Here is an 18,856-nt window from a genome sequence, read left to right as displayed (position 1 = left end):
ACCGGCGGCGGCTGCTGCTGCCGCTTCCCGGCGCGCGCCAAATCTCTGGGGCGAAGGGAGGGGGCGGGGGAATGGCGCGCCCGGGACGTCACCCCCTCCCTCAGTTGCCGTTTCTTGGAGAAGCGGGAGGCAGGCAAACTACCTGAGGTGTGAGGAGCAGGCAGGACAGCGAGGAAAGCCCGCGCAGACTCCACATCTCGATAACTGGAGATTTCCTGGAGCTAAGCTTACCTGGAAGCTGGCGCCTATTCGGCTGGGACACTCCCTCTGGTGCGTTTGGCTGCGAGAACGGATTTCTCAGCTTTGCCCATTAAATGCTGGCAGCTTTGTGACAATAAAAGCATGCAGATCTGTGAAACTGAAAGAGAAACCCCTTGCTTACTTGATGCAAAAGGACCCCTGGACGGTAAAGTCCAGTCAAAGGTGACTATGGGGTTGCGGCGCTCATCTCGCTTTAGGCCGAGGGAGCCGGCATTTGTGCACAGACAGCTTTCCGGCTCATGTGGCCAGAATTCTGGCACAACGGAACACCATGACAGAAACCAGAGCGCATTGAAACACCGTTTACCTTCCCACCACAGCAGTACCTATTTATCTACTTGCACTGGCATGCTTTCTTTTCTTTTCTTTTTTCATTTTTTAAAAATTAATTATAACAAGCATAAGCAACATAAAAGAAAAAAACATTACAATATAAAAAATATAAAAAAACAAACAAACATAGGTACAAACATTTATCCCATCTGTTATAATCATACTTTTATAACCATTATTAAATGACTTCCTCAAATCACTCAAGTTGTGTTTCCATGTAGCTCATTGTAGCAGTTTTCCAATAAAATTAACTTAATCAATTAACATCTTTCTTTCTTTGCACTGGCATGCTTTCAAACTGCTAGGTTGGCAGGAGCTGGGACAGAGCAACGGCCTTCTGATCGGCAAGCCCAAGAGGCTCAGTGGTTTAGACCACAGTGCCACTCGCATCCTACCTGTCAACAATGTGATGCAGCAGCAAAAAAAGCCAATGCTATTCTAGGCTACATCAACAGAAGTTTAGTGTCCAGATCAAGGGAAGTCATAGCACCACTCTATTCTACCTTGGTCAGACCCCACCTGGAATGCTGTGTCCAATACTGGGCACCACAACTTAAGAAGGATGTTGACAAGCTAGGACGTATGCAGAGGAAGGGCAACCAAGATGATCAAGGGTCTGGAAACCAGACCTTATGAGCAACAGTTGAAGGAGCTGGGTATTTTTAGTGGAGACTGAGAAGAGAGATGACAGCCATCTTCAAATATCTCAAGGGCCGTCACATGGAAGCTTGTTTTCTCCTGCTCCACAGGCTAGGACCCGAACCAGTGGCTTCAAGTTACAAGAAAGGAGATTCTGACTGAACATTTGGAAGAACTTTCTGACAGCAAGAGCTGTTCCAACAGTGGAACAGACTCCCTCAGGAGATTGCAAGCTCTGCTTCCATGGAGGTTTATAAGAGAGGTTGGATGGCATAAATGGTTTAGCTGACATTCCTGCATTGCAGGGGGTTGGAGTAGATGGCACTTGGGGTCCCTTCCAACACTATGATTCTATGAAGTGAGTGACAGCCCAGCAAAGCTTGTGCCACCGTTAATAACCGTGGCTATTCTTGCTGCAACGGAATAAGGCTAGCTCCTCTGTAGGCTGTGGAGAAGCTGCATTTTGCCAGATGTTGTTGGACTCTCGGTCCCATCAGCCCATCAGGGAGCGTGGTCCATGGTCAGGGATGATGGGAGTTGTAGTCCAGCAACAGCTAGAAGTTCACATGTTCATAGGAAGCTGCCTTGTAGAGCCAGAACACTCATCCATCCAGCCCAGAGTGGTAGCCAATGGCTGCCCAGGATGTCAGACAGGGACTCTTTCCCAGCCCTATACTTTGAGATGATGGGAATTGAACATGGGATGCTTTGCATGAAAATCATGGGCTTTACAAGTGAGCTATGGATCTCTCACTCAGCAGCATGCATGCACACATATATCTCAAGCTTAATATTTCAAAAGTCCTTGGAAAGGACATGTCACTGACTCCCTTGAGAGCTTTGCACTTGTTTGCACTTACAGTCATATTAGTGTTGTCTTGGATGCTGCCAACCCCGGGGTCCTGTGAATAAATAGAATTCTGCTTCCAATAATATCCATGACTAGGTGCCCATAGTTTTGTGTCAGTGCAGAATTAGATACTAGGAGGCCAAGCTTCTCATAGCCTGGATAATTCAGGCAGGATTGCTCTGATTAATTGGAAGCATTGGAACTGTCCTGTGGAATCAGGTCTTTTTCTGTCATGGCACTCAGTTATTCAGGGCTTTTTATTTATTTTGATCTTTTAGAGAAACTGATATGGAGTTGCCACTTATGGAAGAATATTAGGCTACCCAGTAAGCTTTGTACACAGACAGGCTATCACGTTGTTTCTGTGGCCAATTAACTCTTTGTGGCAAATAATATAATAAGAGCTGCTGAATGGGCTGTGAGACAAATCGGGAAGCCCCAGGTTTTAACAGTGAATTTGCTGGGTGGTATTAAGGCGAGCTCTTATTCTAACACCCAGCTCCACATCTTTAAAATGGGTCCTGCCCTTCCGAGTTGTTCTAAGAATTGTAACAAGATAATGTGTGATTTGCTTGGGACGCCGGTGGCGCTGTGGGTAAAACCTCAGCGCCTAGGACTTGCCGATTGTCAGGTCGGCGGTTCGAATCCCCGCGGCGGGGTGCGCTCCCATTGCTCGGTCCCAGCGCCTGCCAACCTAGCAGTTTGAAAGCACCCCCAAGTGCAAGTAGATAAATAGGTACCGCTTTATACCGGGAAGGTAAACGGTGTTCCGTGTGCTGCGCTGGCTCGCCAGATGCAGCTTGTCATGCTGGCCACGTGACCCAGAAGTGTCTTCGGACAGCGCTGGCCCCCGGCCTCTTAAGCAAGATGGGCGCGCAACCCCAGAGTCGGACACGACTGGCCCATACGGGCAGGGGTACCTTTACCTTTAATGTGTGATTTGAACACTCAAAACAACAAATTCCAATTAAAAACCAACTCATAATTAATGATTAAATGACCGTGTGTGACAGCACGACATTAATAAAGGCACATAAATAAATAAAAAACCTCTCCCTCTCCATTTGAAACAGTCACTTGCCTCACCCTGGGTACTTGTTCTCATGACAATTGTCTCATGACCATCAGCCCACACCCTTGTGAAGGCAAGCCTCCTAGGCATGTAGATTCTATGTGGATTCAAGGACTGTAGCAACATTCCACTGAATGAATAGAAAACCTCACGCCCAAGAAGTGCGGGCGTGTTTGAAGTTCTGGCTATTGCCACAATGTATTTTCTTAGCCACAGAAATAACTAGGAATTCATCATCCTTTCCCCATTGGGGCACTAATGCGTTTTATTAATGGACTTGTTGGATGTTCCCCATTTGGAACACTGATGTGCGGTAAAAGGAGATCACAGATAATGTGACAATGTAGAGCCAAACTAGAGACGACACAGACATCTCGACCACGTTTAATAACCTTTTAGGCTCATACAGAAGTACCTGCTTAATATTTAAACAAAAGTTATTTCAAAATGGAAAAGCAAATGCCAAATTGCAGCAGAATTGATTGGACTCTAAAATCAACATCAGACAATGTAGCATAAAAAAAGAATTGTTTTTATTTTCATTTGGTTTAAGAAACACGACTTCGGGTTTCTGTATTATGATACACCACGTAAAGGATGCATTCGAAATCACGTTGGGGCACAATAGGGCGTTTTCCAAATGCAAGCATAATTTTCATAAATATTTAAAACCCACTTTGGAGATTTCTGAGACTGAAACTGCATTAGGGAAGCAGTTGCGTTTATCTTCCCCCCGTTTCATTTTAAACCAACACCAGGCTCAGGAGGCTGCAATATTGAGTGGACAACTGTGGAAAGAAAAGGACTGCTTAATCCTTTCCTTTCTGACATTTCCCTGGTTCTGCCGTTTTCCTGACTGGCCATCCCAACCTGCCTTTACCTCTGCAAAATGCAGGTACTGAGATATTTTCTACTATAGGCACAAAAGGCAGAGTGAGATGATTGACTTGGGCCACAGGTCCTGAGGAACAGTGGCAGCTTCATTGTGGCACCTGACGTATCCAGCCATTCCTCTGTGTTGGAAGAATATGCCACACCAGCTTGCTCCAAGCTCCCTAAACTAGCCTGATGTTCCAAGTAAGTGCAGCATGCGATCCTGTCACCAGTACTGGAGTAAGATTCAGCTCTCCATGCAGTCAGCATCTGTACATGGAATGGGGAGGGTTGTCATCTTGACCTCAGGTAGCAAAAAGCCTTGAGGCAGCCATGCATGCAGCCAGTGTTACAAATAACTTACTTCCCTTGGAAAGAGGAAAAAGTATCAGCAGTAATGTAAACAATATTTACCATTCTTAACACAAGCCAGTTCAATCCTATGCAAACATGTCAGTTTAAGAATTGTTGGCCACAATGTTTAATACACAGTAGTAGACTTCTTCCAGGCTTTTGTTACATGTACTACATATATTTGAGCTAGGCTGCAATCCAGTGCAGAATTAAACAAGAAGAGAATTGCCCCCAAGTGGCTTGTACACTCAGCAGCTGCCCACAGATGGAACTGATGTGCCATTGTAGCAAGATGCATAGGCCATCTTACTTTGGTTAAACAATACTTACAAGGCAGCTAGGTGGTTACTGAATGTGGTACTGAACAATCAAGGCTTGCTTGATTCCTAGCATGTCTATAAAAGGTAAAGGTAAAGGTACCCCTGCCCGTACGGGCCAGTCTTGACAGACTCTAGGGTTGTGCGCCCATCTCACTCAAAGAGGCCGGGGGCCAGCGCTGTCCGGAGACACTTCCGGGTCACGTGGCCAGCGTGACAAAGCCGCATCTGGCGAGCCAGAGCCGCACACGGAAACGCCGTTTACCTTCCCACTAATAAGCGGTCCCTATTTATCTACTTGCACCCGGGCGTGCTTTCGAACTGCTAGGTTGGCAGGCTCTGGGACCGAACAACGGGAGCGCACCCTGCCACGGGGATTCGAACCGCCAACCTTTCGATCGGCAAGCCCTAGGCACTGAGGCTTTAACCCACAGCACCACCCGCGTCCCTTTAGCATGTCTATACAACACATTAAATCTAATTTAAGGCCTGTTGAACTGCTACGGCTCCTTAGGAAGGAAGGAACCCTAAAAATGATACTTCTTTGGTGGTTCTTTGATATGCACCAAAAGGGACCAGGAAGTATCCGAGTTCAGCAGTTAGGATTTGAGGCTGAGTCCCACCAGCTGCAGAGTGGGACCTTAACATGGGCGTAGCTAGGATTTGTGTTAGAGGGGGCAGACTTTGGTTGGGGGGTGCAGAATCTCAGAATTGTATTGGTTTTGATTGATTTAGGGGGGGGCAGATTCCCCTCCCCCGCTCCCCTTGGCTATGCCTATGGACCCTAACCATTGTAACACACTGCCTCATTTGAATTCAAAGGTGTGTTTTTTTACATGGTCTCTGTGGACAGCTTTTACTGAAGCAGGACAGATCTGTAACGGGGAACGTCACATTGTTGAATTTGTAGCAGCTGGAACAGATTCATTTCTTCTGGGGAACACTGTATCTCCTGTGTTGAAACAATTCATTTGGTTAAACAAGAAATCTTGGACTGAGCATATCTCATTACACAATCTTATTTGTCTACGTCAAAGTCGTGGAATTAATCTTGAGTAGGGTTCGCAGTACGATAGAATACATTGTTCATGGATATAACCGGAGGACAGAAGTGATCTTGGAGATTGCGCCACTCCATTCTGAGTCCTTTGTCTTTAGGAGCAAATGCACAGCTGATTATTCTGTGTGTTTGCTTCCTAGCAAGGGTGAGGCATATGCATTATTTATCGAATTGCCCTGAATTCTGGAAAAAAAAGGTCATAAAATGGACCAGAAAGCTGTGATTGCTTTCCAGAAATGACAACAGTCTTCAGTCCCTTAGTTCAATATTGCAAGTAGAATATTATTTTAAGTGGGGAAAGCAATATTGAAGGAAATTGTAGGACAATAGTTGTGTGTCAGGGAGAGAGCAGTGTGATAATATATGTAAAGACAACCTTACAACTTCAGATTACCATTTATTCCTCACATCCTTTTTTGAAGGATTGTTTTGGGGAAACCCTATCTTTCTGAGGAGGTACATCTATGTGAAAAACATGTCAAGGACATAATTGTGATTGTGCAAAAGTAATGGCTATTTTTGAAACCTATTCAGCCCATGATTGGGTTGACCATAAAAGATAATTATTAAAAACATAAAATGATAAGCCTCTATAAATAACAAAGCAAAAGTGATTTATTGAAATATTTATAGCCTGTGCTTTCATAAAAATACAGTAAGGCGGCATACAGCCGTAATTCTATACTTCTGCAGTTTTCCCACAGTCCAGTAGCCATTTATATGCTATGAAATGCACAGTGGTGTAGCGTGGGTTGTCAGCACCCGGGGCAAGGCAAGTCATTTGCGCCCCCTAACCCGTGGATTTGCGCCCCCTAACCCTAACCCCCAGATGTTGCGCCCGGTGCGGCCGGCCCCCCCTGCACCCCCCACGCTACGCCACTGGAAATGCATATTTTTCTATTTAACCCATTTATGTGAATAAGCAAGATCCCCAGAAGCTGGATGTCATAGGACTATGATGGGATGAGGCACAAATCTGTTTCCAAGTAGAAATAGCTTTGAATTTTGATGCCTATAACCAATTAAAGGATTTGCATTTTGATCCAAAGTATGGCTAAGCTGCCCATTTGGAAGTGCATCAAGTTCTTTCAAGAGATATCTAGCATTATGTAATGTTACCACAAGCTTGATATGACTATTTATTTTACTGCCATGCATTTGCTAATAATAATATAAATGTTGGTGGTCTGGTCGAATGGGTATTCATTATTCTTCCCTTCCCTTCTTTATCATTGATCACAATACCTCTGCCTGATGAAATTTTGGTGAATCAGATATGTACCTTACCACATTTTTTTTTTAATCCCTGCAAACCAGCCACATTTGTGCTCAGAGTAGGGTGGATTTTCAGGTTGAGTCCTGGCAGTCAAGTCCACAAATGAAACACATGACATCTCATATTTTCTTCTGTGGGAACTTTGGAACTTCCTGTTTTGCACTATAGATATAAACCAGGGACAAGGGACTCTTGCTGGAAGAATGATAAAGCTCCCTTTTAAGGCAATTGTGAGATTGATACTATATCATGAGTCAAAGGCAGCTAGGGCAAGGGCCAAACCATTTGGACTCCCATGCTTTGGGGAGAGGGCAAAAATATTGCACAAAATCTTGCCTGCCTCCATTAGTCAGGCAACTGTCTTATTTGGAAGTAAATACTTGTTTCTCTTTGTTCATGACTTACATTTGTGTATTTCCAATGCAGTGTTCATATCATGTATTAAGTAAAATTCTCTACTCCAGTTGTAATGAAAATTGCTTCACAGGGAAATCAGGAAAGGCCTCACCTCTAAATTTACATGCTTTATCTTAATGAAACATACACAGCCCCATGCCCTGCAGTGTTAATCTCTACATTTCAGCCTTATTTTCCGAAAGTGACTGATCGCTCAGTGATAAGGCAAAATACAGCCTGCTGAAAACAAATCACAAAATGCTCATGCAAAACAACAAGCTTGAAATCACCCCAAGCAGGAAAGCTTTAGTGAAAGTTTCTGCCTCACATGCTCATTAATCCCAAGAGTTTGTAGTTTCGAAGTGACACACTGCCTGTGCATTTAACTTTTCAGGTGAATCTCTTCAGCAATAGCTTTTAGAGAGCAAGGTGGTTTCAAAGACCAAAGCAGGCTTTGTGAGCACATTCAGCATCGCCCTCCGTAAGTAAGTATGCTCACTGCTGGCTTGCTGAGGTTGAATTCACTTTACCGTGCCCGACTAGAAGGTGGCCTAAGCAGATATGGTCTGCACAGCTCATAATCTCTCCGAGCCGAGTGTGGCCTCCAGCAGACCTGCTAGCTGCTTGACAACTGTTCCCATGCTGTTTAGGCAATCCACGACAAGCAGTAAAAACAGGTGGTTCATCATATTGCTGATGATGGCTGCAGGCTGCACAATCTCTTTCATTCATCAGAGTTTAATGCAGGCCTGAGGCAGGAAAGCTCAGGTCTTCAAAAGCTCTGGGTCTTTCCACACTTTCCTTTTATAGTTGCTGTTTGATCTGACATTTGTAGGAGTGGATTTGGGGCTGATTGTGGGCACCTCCAGTCATACGCTGCTGCTATTGGAGAGCGAGTGAGGTTTTAATTCCCACACTAATGGTGGGTTGTGCCTGAATTGAAAAAAGTCCCATGGTTATCGCCACACCTCAACGTTCCTTCAGTCAGTAAATGTCAGAGTTAGGAGCATGTGTATGGGGAGAGTCATTAAAAAAAAAAAAGTATTCCAGAACTCTCACCTTGTGGATTTATAGGAGGTTAGGTGGTTCAAATCCCCGCAATGGGGTGAGCTCCTGTTGCTTGGTCCCTGCTCCTGCCAACCCAGCAGTTCGAAAGCAGGTCAAAGTGCAAGTAGATAAATAAGTACTGCTCCAGCGGAAAGGCAAATGGCATTTCCGTGCACTGCTCTGGTTTGCCACAAGCTGCTTAGTCATGCTGGCCATATGACCCGGAAGCTGTACGCCAGCTCCCTCAGCCAATAAAGCGAGATGAGCACCGCAATCCCAGAGTCAGTTACGACTGGACCTAATGGTCAAGGGTCCCTTTAGCTTTACCTAGAACAGGTTAGCTGTAACTGTGTGTGTCTGAGCTACAGCTCATCCTAGAACACCCATTGCAATCAGACATTTTTGCAATGGGTGTTCTAGGATGAACTGTAGCTTAGACACAAAGAGTTACAGCCTAACCTGTTCAGGCATTTTCTCCTCAGATACTGTCATGTATGGGTTAGTTGGGGGGGGAGGGAGGAAGAAAAAGTGGGAAGTTGCCTTTTGACCACAGAAATCCTCACAGGATGCCATTGCTGAGATGATGAACTTATTGACTATATTGTAATTCAAAAATACTACGTATTAATGTAAAGAAATTGAAAGGAATGATGCCACATGTTTAGGTAACTACTGACACCGACTTAAGCTCTGGAATGTATCTCCTGAAATCTCCATGAAGCCTTGTGGAGGTTTCATTTTGTCTGAATATCTTGCAGGTAAACAAATCATAGGGAAGTGGTGTGAAACAGAAATCTCCAAAACCACTCCCATCGACTCCCACTCCCTGCACACAGAAAGTGGGATGATACTTGGACTCATGCCACTCATATGAAGCTACAGAGGATCCATTACAGAACTTGTCGGGTGCAAACTCACCGCCTGTGTGACCAAGGGTGACTCAGTTCCATCGCCAGGCCTGAACCCAGATTGGAATGGCTCTAAACTGTCCCACTAAGCTGTAAATTCCCACTAAACTGGGTTTTGCTATGCTTTCTCTGCAGATCTACATCCAAATATATAGTGTTTATAATTTCAACAAAAGAGATGCAAAATAAACAGGTCGTTGCCTAAAACCTATCAAATTGGTTGGTCCTAAAGTACTGCCCACCTGTGGGTTTTGGAGTTCATTACAACCTGTTATCAACAGAGGTCACTGCTGCACTTTGAGACTATACTAAAAAAACATTCCATTACAAACAGATGGAATGAGAATCATTGCTGAGAGAGAGAGAGAGAGAGAGAGAGAGAGAGAGAGAGAGATGGAATTGTTTTGTTTGAAAGCTCAGGATTCAGGGCTTTATAGGTGGAGATTAGAGAGTACAAAAAGTGGCACATTATCCCATCCCTGCCTTTAGCCTCCAGAGAGTGGAATCTGTGGGTGGAATCCATAGGAGTGGAATCAGTAGGAAGGGATAGTGTAGGAGGAGAGAAAAAGTCTATCTCTTTATTTGGGTTGCTCCATGCATAGATATCTGCCTGCAGTCTGTGTGATCCCCCCCCCCCCCATGACACGTTCAATTTAATTTCAGTGATGCATGGTTCCTATTAGGAACTTTTAGCGCTCCTGCCTGCTATTTCTTCTGTGTATGCCACGAGAAAGCATCTGAGAGCAAGGCAAACCCCTAGACGATCATCTGTCTTTCTGGCAAGGAATAAACATCACATTAGATTTTGCGAGAGGCAGACATATGAAATGCATCAGTCAGAGTGTTCTCTCATTTTGAAGCCAAGGATGAATGAGTGGATTACTTTCATTACATTTTTAAGGAAGGAATGACTCAGGCTTGGATTCAAACATTTGAAAGTTGAGGGTGAACTATGAACTGGTACTGGTGTCAAGAAAATTGTCTTATTTGTGATGAATAGGAAGGAGATGAATTACACTTGGTATTGATAAATAATAGAATAATCATACTGCAGGACAGTTATACATTTCAGCTCCCTGCCATAATTTAAGGGAGGGTCTTTACACACAAGACCAAATTGGTATGTTTTTCTAATTGCTTTGTATAAGTTAGAGACAAGAGAGCAGGTGGGTGAACCATCACTATGATGCATGTGTTCACTCAACCCAATTCGGTTGTTAGCACCAGTCACAAAATTTACATTTTCATAAACCCCAAAGAACCATAGCCTTGCTGTTCAGAGGCTAATAAACTGAATCATCGTTTAAAAAGAAATAGATGCTGGTACTATTTAAAATAGCCTGATGTCCACCACCACCCCTGAAAGTGAATAGGCAGTCACATCTAGAATACACACCTAAATTTTCTCTATTGAAAATATGGCACTAAGGACAGGGCCTTCTTAGTGGTGACACCACAACTATGGAACATGCTCCTGGATCAGATCTCTCAGGTTCCATTTCTTCCTGTTTTCAGATGGTCTTTAAAGACATTGATGACAGGCATCAAATCAATAATTTGTTTTATGCTGCTTTTGATTGCTTTTGCACATTGCTACTCCTGTTATATATATATTTAAAATATATTTTAAATATTTGTATTTCATAATTCAATTGTGTACTGTGCTTCTTTTTATTTCCCCTATATTAGAGTTTCTGCTGGGTGGTTGTTGTTTGCACAGCATATATGGTGATGCATGGTATCTCAGTTAATCACAGATAAGAGTAGACACCTTTCTTAAAATTCAAAGGAAATCCATTACCTCAAATGTTGTTTACTTTGACTCATTTGATTATTTTGACTCACTAGCTCTCCAAATATGCAGCATGCAATATTATTTCAGCCAACTGATCATTTAAAAGTGCCACCTTCCTCTCTATATCTACAGTACAAATAATATGAGGACCTTGCTCTGCCACATTAGCAGGTTGGAAAGGGGTTTTTTTTCCCTACTCCAAGCTAAAATTCCAATGTAAAATGTCCAAAAGCTGCAGTGCAGGTGACAATGTAGACTTCTGTTTAAATTCTGCAATGAAAAGTGAACCAGGGATATAATTTTACCCACTTGCTTTGCATCAGAAGAAGAGCATTTAGGTTTGTTTCCCTGGTTTCTGGTTTTGTTTCAAAAGTCCAGGGACCTTTTTATTTATTTATTCCTCAACCTCAGCCCGCCAGATGTTTTGAGACTACAATCCCTGACCACTGGTCCTGCTAGCTAGGGACCATGGGGGTTGTAGGCCAAAAACATCTGGAGGGCCAAGGCTGAGGAAGCCTGGGTTAGAACAAAGACCACCCAAGTGACAAAAATCAACAGATTTCTCCGTTATTGTTGTTGTATTTTTGTTTCATCCCAGGCTATTTTTCATTTTCAAAAAGAAAACTATGGGTATTTAAAATCTATATAACGTAGATCCATTTTTTGTTGGGATAAAATTACCAGAACAAAAAGATCTATCATTCTTTCTAACAGTGGAACTCACCTAGCTGGACTATAGTGGTATCAGAAAGCTTGAGGGAAACCCAAAGCTTGCAGAAGTACCAAAATATATACTTAGGAAACAAAAACCTAAGGGAGATGGTGGGAAAAACCTTCACAAACCAAAACAGCCAAAGAAGAACTGAATGGCCACAGAAGGCTGAGTTGGGTGGGAAACAGGAGGCATGGTATGTAGCTAGAACCCTGAGCAGGACCACTCCACACTGCAACATTTTGTTGTAGTAGTACCCCCACTACTCAACACCTGGTAGATATTAAAATATGTAAAAACTCCATAAAGCCAGTGTATCTCTGAATTCTAGATAACGGAGTCATACAATGGAGAAAACATTGCTTGTTTTGTGCCCTGATTTTGAATATCTATAGGTTTCTGGCTGACTGTTGTTGGAAGAAGAATGAAGGATTAAGAACATAAGAAGAGACCTGCTGGTTAAGACCTTGTCCAGCATCCAATTATCACAGTGGCTGGGACACAGGTGGCACTGTGGTCTAAACCACTGAGCCTCTTGAGCTTGCTGATCGGAAGGTCGGCGGTTCAAATTCCCGCAACAGGGTGAGCTCTCGTTGCTCTGTCCCAGCTCCTGCCAACCTAGAAGTTTGAAAGCATGCCAGTGCAAGTAGATAAATAGGTATCACTGTGGCGGGAACGTAAATGGTGTTTCCATGCACTCTGGCTTCCGTCACGGTGTTCCGAAGCAGTTTAATCATGCTCCCCAGATGACCCAGAAAGATGTCTGTGGACAAACACCGGCTCCCTTGGCCTGAATCGAGATGAGCACCATACCCCATAGTCGCCTTTGACTGGACTTAACAGTCCAGGGGTCCTTTTACCTTACCAATCACAGTGGCCAACCAAATGTTCATGAGAAGCCTGCAAACAGGATATATTAGATGGATCTTGCCCTGATCCAGGAAGGCAATTGTTACATTCCTTCTTTCTTTTTCAAATCAACCACATAACCTTTACTTTAATGCATAAGTTGTAAACAGATCTCAAAGGAGGCGAAGTCCTCATAAAAGCAGACCTGGAGGTGTGTTTGCAGAATTAACTTTCTATTCAAGTTCTTCCACTTTCACTGCCTCGAGAGTTCAAGTTTCAACCTTTTTTCTCTGCTTTACTTGAAAGGAAGTTTCAGGTACGTAACCTGTTTGCTCGGTTGGGAAAAGAAAGGATGATGTCAAATGGGTGTGTGTGTGTGTGTGAAAGTGCAGGCATCTCACTCCTGGTTTCACAAGAGAATTGGCTGGATTCAGCCTGGTCCAGCACAAACCCTGAACCTCAGAAACACAAGTTAAAACCACAGTTCACCTGGAGACTCCCATGCTAGGCAGCTGAGGCTGATTCCTAACCCTACAGTCAGCTTCCTAACGGATCTCAGCATGATTACGAATGATCTGCTTCACAGTACTGAAGATATGAATGAGAACAAAATGGCAAAGCACTCTGCATATTTAAAATCGCAAAATAATAATGGGAACAAAAAAAATCCAGTGGAATTTAGGACACCCCTGCTGAAAGCAAGGGGATATAAGTATTTAACTGTATGTCTAGCTTCTTCTGGGATGGCACATGAAAGTTCAAAAACATCATGTTCTCTGAAATCATATGCCTTATTCATACATAAAATACACAAATCCTTAATTCACCTATGTTCTAAGGATTTTTTAAAAATATAATGTTAGTGCATGGACGTGCTAGCACTATAGTTCTTTGGGCAATGAACTGAGTAATCAAAAACAGACGGTCGGCAGACCACGTGGAGAATATATTTTTTTTTATCAAGCAACTTACAAATGTTTGCTTATTACTAAATAAGTAATAAATTAAATAATTAGATTTCTACACACCGTGTGCTGGGACACTGGGAGCCAGTGTGGTGTAGTGGTTAAGAGCGGTAGTCTCGTAATCTGGGGAACCGGGTTCGCGTCTCCGCTCCTCCACATGCAGCTGCTGGGTGACCTTGGGCCAGTCACACTTCTCTGAAGTCTCTCAGCCCCACTCACCTCACAGAGTTTTTGTTGTGGGGGAGGAAGGGAAAGGAGAATGTTAGCCGCTTTGAGACTCCTTAAAAGTGAGTGAAAGGCGGGATATCAAATCCAAACTCTTCTTCTTCTTCTTCTTTAGATGCCGAGGGCATAAACCCAAAGTAAGTTCATGTAATAATAACAATGGCATCTGAACATGCCCTGGCAAATTGCATCTAGAAAGTGTCACAAAGAGAATGGGATACCTGCACAGACACACAAACCCTAACAGACTTATTTGTTAATTGCGAGGTTTATACGTCACAAGTATCAGTACACACACACAAAAAGTCTGAACAAAACAGGGTCAGAGGGGACACATTGTATAACTCTACATATGATAGTAATTCTGATAAATAACTTTTACTTACTAAATCAATTCAAAGCAGCTTAGCCACTTACAAAGCACTTAGCAATATTTAGTGAATCAGTTACAGTTGGTGCGAATTTATACAGGGACAAAAGAATTATATATTGCTACTGACCTTGACACACTGCTCCAAAATAATCTCCCCACCCACCTGTTTCTATTTGAAAGAAACAAAGTGTTCTGTGAGAAGGATGGGCCACAATAAACAAGAGGCAGTGTTGACTCTTGAAACTTTACACGGGTGAAACTGACTGAAAAGTTTCATTTGCAATTAAGGATCAGGAAAAAATGTCTCAGCAGAAAGCAAAGTGTTAGGCCGCCGGGCGCTCTCGATTTCCAGTGTTTCTAAAGCTGAGAGTCCAAATCTTCTGATTACAAAGCTGCTCAGTATACAGAATGTTTTGGAGCAATGAGTATCAGCACCGGCTCCCGCTTGTCTTTCGTCACCTTTTCATTTAGAATGAGGTTAGGCCCCAGCATACTCTCCAAATGCCAGAATCCCTCCTCACTTTTGAGGTGGGATGTTGGAATATTTATTTGGTTGCTGGCGCCAATCTTGGAATCCATTTCTGAATTTGACCCAGTGGTTCTCAAAGGTTGTGTAGGGTTCCCGTATCTGCATGAGCAAATCACCCTTGATTTTAAAACTTGCATGCTGCTGCTGCTGTTAGCATAATGAACCAACCATAAGAAACCACTCCACATATCATGACTTCTGTGATACAATCGGATTGAATTCCAGGCCTAGACTAAACAAGAAGTAATTTAACAGAACACCTGACTTGACCTGACTATGAGTTATGCTTCATACTGTAGTCTGGCCAAAACCTCTGGTTGGCATATGCCCCTGAAATCATTCAAAATGTGTGGTTTGCCTCTGAGAGGCAGGTCTGAAGTATGTGTACAGCCACACTAAGCAACAATGAATAGTTAATCCATTATTTGCACAACAGGTATGAGTCTATTTTTCGACGCATGATTAACAATTACACTAACCGTTCTGCAAAGCAGGGGTAGGCAGGTAGACTGCAAATTGACAGGTTCTACTTGCGGGTTTCTCCTTCTTCTTTTTTGCAAAAAGCCCCAGTGAAAAATTGTGGCTTAAGGGCTACACAAATCATTAGGTACAACTGAAATAAGTTCAGCAAAAATGGATGATTTCACAAGAGTGGCAGCACTGAACACGCAGGGCCCCAAACGTTGGCAAACACATACCCTCCAATCTCAGTGTTATTTTATTTTATTCTTTGGTCGATTTACAAAAAGAGAAACACGCCAATAAACACGTTTTAGAAAGGAGCAAGAATAGATGCAGACCCACAGAGCTTAAAAAATGAAAATGAAAATCAAGACTCCTTATGCTCCGCTCTTTCTTCCCACCCAGGATGGCTCTGCCCTCGGCCTACCCCTCAGAACCCACACATCACATGGGGCAGGGCCTGGCGGAGGCAGCCTCTCCTCCTCGCCCACTCTCCAGCAACCGCTACAAGCTGCCTGAGAGAAGAGGCCAGCAGCAGTGGCCATGGAGAGACCATGCAGAGGCTACAGGGTGCTCCCTCACAGCTGCCACTGCTGCTGCCACTGCTCAGGACAAGTGTTGACTCATCCTCCTCCCTAAGCTCAGTGGTGGTGGCACCGGTGGAGGACATAGGGACATTCTGGAATCAAATCAGAAGCCGGGGTAGCTTCCGTAATTCCGGGACTGTTGTCCTGGAAAACAGGGAGACTTGGAGGGTATGCAAACACACCTATAAGTGAGCCTCCATGATGGGAAAGAGATATATCAGAATCATCCATCTGCCTCATTGCAGGGCAGATTCGAGGATAAACCATACGCAGAACGAGTCTGCCCCTGCGGCTTGATGGAGGTAGAAACTGTCTCTCATGCCTTGTTATGCTGCCGTTTCTACAGGGATATACGCCCGGTATTTATTACCCCTGCTATGCAAAAATCTCCAAACGAATCTGAACTTCAATGTCTAAAATCCCTGGTAGAGGACAAGGATCCTGAGATCACGTTAAGGGTAGCCAAATTCTGTGTGATTGCCATAAAACTTAGGGAACAAGCTGTGCTGTCATAATGATTAAGGCCTTAAATGATAATTTTAGATTATATGTTAGTGACTAAGTTCTAATATATATATATATATATATATATATATATATATATATATATATATATATACTGTTGCTCTATCTGTATTGTCCCTGTTATAAAGGTAAAGGTACCCCTGCCCGTATGGGCCAGTCTTGACAGACTCTAGGGTTGTGCGCCCATCTCACTCAAGAGGCCGGGAGCCAGCGCTGTCCGAAGACACTTCCGGGTCACGTGGCCAGCGTGACGAAGCTGCTCTGGCGAGCCAGAGCCGCACACGGAAACGCCGTTTACCTTCCCGCTAGTAAGCGGTCCCTATTTATCTACTTGCACCCAAGAGTGCTTCCAAACTGCTAGGTTGGCAGGCGCTGGGACCGAACAACGGGAGCGCACCCTGCCGTGGGGATTCGAACCGCCGACCTTTCGATCGGCAAGCCCTAGGCGCTGAGGCTTTAACCCACAGCGCCACCCGCGTCCCTGTCCCTGTTATACCTAATTGCAAATTCAAATGTATCCCTATCGTGTTTTATGACTTCCTTGATATTGTATGTGGGCTGGAACTGGTCTGCGACTGAAATAATAAATTCATTCATTCATATCGGAATCAGGTCACAAAAGCTGAGGTGCCCCTCAATCCTCGTGGCCTCCAAAGTAAGGCCTGTGTATGCTGTATTCTTTCCAGGGCAGCCAGTAGCATGCAATTGCTTGCATAAGCAAATCATTGCACTTGCACCAACCATGAGGTAGAATGAGACCATTTTTGTGGGAGTGATGAATTGGCAGCCCCCTCCAACCTGCCTGTCTCATTTTTCTGGTCATCCCACTCACCTGCTGGCCCTCCTGCTTCTTTGGGTACCACCCAGCTGGCAAGACACAACTCTTTCTTGCCCCCCTGCACCTCTTCCCTACCTTTCCCTGAGGAAAAGGCCCTGAGCACGTGACCAAGCCCATTTCATAGCACTGTGTGTAGAATCACACCTAAAGCCAACTCCCAGTGATTATTTGCATTACTGAAACCCTTGCCAATACTTCAGTTAACACCACCTATCCAGCTTTCTCTGCTCATTGTGGACATTTACAACGGCTGGGCTTTCCAAGAGTGGAAACGTAAATTAATTTTATAATGAGACTTCCGCATGAACAACCAAAACTTCCTGCAGATTTCAGTGCCGGCAATGTATACCTTGTTGCCAATCAGGTCTCACACACTATAATAATAATAATAATAATAATAATAATAATAATAATAATAATAAATTTTATTTATATCCCGCCCTCCCCAGCCGAAGCTGGGCTCAGGGCGGCTAACAACAATAAAACAGTACAAAAGTACAGCACAAACAACACTCTAAAATCATTCATTATAAAATTAATTCGTATCAAGCCACTGGCAACCATTGGGCCAGAGCTCCGCGAAGATTGCCAAGGGAGGGAGTCAGGCTGTGTCCTGGCCAAAGGCCTGGTGGAACAGCTCTGTCTTGCAGGCCCTGCAGAAAGATGTCAAGTTCCGCAGGGCCCTAGTCTCTTGTGACAGAGTGTTCCACCAGATTGGAGCCACAGCCAAAATAGCCCTGGCTCTAGTTGAGGCCAGCCTAACTTCTCTGTGGCCTGGGACCTTCAAGAGGTTTTTATTTGAAGACCGTAAGTTTCTCTGTGGGGCATACCAGGAGAGGCGGTCCCGTAGGTACGAGGGTCCTAGGCCGTATAGGGCTTTAAAGGTTAAAACCAGCACCTTAAACCTGATCCTGTATTCCACTGGGAGCCAGTGCAGCTGATATAGCACCAGGTGAATGTGATCTCGCAGTGAAGATCCCATAAGGAGTCTCGCTGCAGCATTCTGCACCCGCTGGAGTTGCTGGGTCAGTCTCAAGGGCAGCCCCACGTAGAGCGAGTTACAATAATCCAGTCTGGAGGTGACCGTCGTGTGGATCACAGTGGCTAGGTCAGGGCGAGAGAGGTAAGGAGCCAACTGCTTAGCTTGGCGGAGATGGAAAAATGCTGCCTTTGTTATAGCTGCAATCTGCACCTCCATGGAAAGGGAGGTGTTGAAGATTACATCCAAACTCTTAACGGATGGTGCTGGCACTAATTGCGCCCCCGCAAGAGATGGAAGTTGCCCCTTCAATCCCATATCGTCCCGTCCCAGCCACAGGACCTCTGTCTTCGAAGGATTTAGCTTCAACTGGCTCCCACGTAGCCATCCAGCCACAGCCTCCAAACATCTGATCAGTGTGTCTGGGGCCGAGTCAGGATGGCCATCCATCAACAGATAGAGTTGGGTGTCATCGGCATACTGATGGCAACCCAGCCCAAAACTCCGGACAAGCTGGGCGAGGGGGCACATAAAGATGTTGAAAAGCATCGGGGAGAGTATCGCACCCTGAGGTACTCCACACACCAAGGAATGGCACGATGACAATTCCCCCCCAAGCGCCACCCTCTGT

Source organism: Podarcis tiliguerta, assembly GCF_965153285.1.
Source record: "Podarcis tiliguerta genome assembly, chromosome: 4".
NCBI lineage: Eukaryota > Metazoa > Chordata > Lepidosauria > Squamata > Lacertidae > Podarcis > Podarcis tiliguerta.
This window is presented reverse-complemented; position numbering follows the sequence as displayed.